Source organism: Arachis ipaensis, chromosome B06 (assembly GCF_000816755.2).
Source record: "Arachis ipaensis cultivar K30076 chromosome B06, Araip1.1, whole genome shotgun sequence".
Lineage (NCBI taxonomy): Eukaryota > Viridiplantae > Streptophyta > Magnoliopsida > Fabales > Fabaceae > Arachis > Arachis ipaensis.
The window spans coordinates 136,836,718-136,837,450 of record NC_029790.2 but is presented as its reverse complement, the minus strand read 5'-3'; positions in this window follow the sequence as shown (position 1 = coordinate 136,837,450).

The following is a 733-nucleotide window of genomic DNA, read 5'->3' as shown; positions in this document are numbered from 1 at the left end:
CTTAAGTCATAAAGTCAAATCCTTTACCGCTTCCGAAACACCCTGGGCCATAAGTAACTCTTTTTATATAAGGTAAGAGAAAAATAAATAGCCAAAAATACTTTTTTATTTAATAGGATTTATAAATAATAAATACTCATAATTGACTTTTTTTTATTACTAAATTTATTATACTTTATGCCAAGGCGATGCAATGGTTGTTGTATAGACGGTTGAGAATAAATATTAATACAAAGTACCTTCATATAAGCATCTACACAGATTATTTTTACAGAAAAAATATCGACACAAATTATATTCACAGAAATATCTATATAAAAGACCTACACAGAGAAATATATACATAAATTTTATATAATTAATAATCTGTGTAGGTGCTTGTGTGAAGGTACTTTATGTTAATATTTATTCTCAACCGTCTATTATACAACCATGGGATATGAAAAGGATACTTTATTATGTTATATCAAAAGTGTCAGTGATACTTCGCTACTTCGCTTTTATTTTATTTTATTTTATTTATTATTTATTTATTTTTCTCTATCCATTTCTTTGCCCTAATTCAATTCAACTTCAAGTCAAAACCTCAAAATAATATCCACTGTTCGAAAATCATCACCTTTTTCCTTAGATTTCCCCCTTAAATCTTAATCCTCTCTTCCCAGATCCAAAAACAACAACAAACTTCAGCTATGGCACAACACTGATATTGATATTAAATAAAAGGAACTTC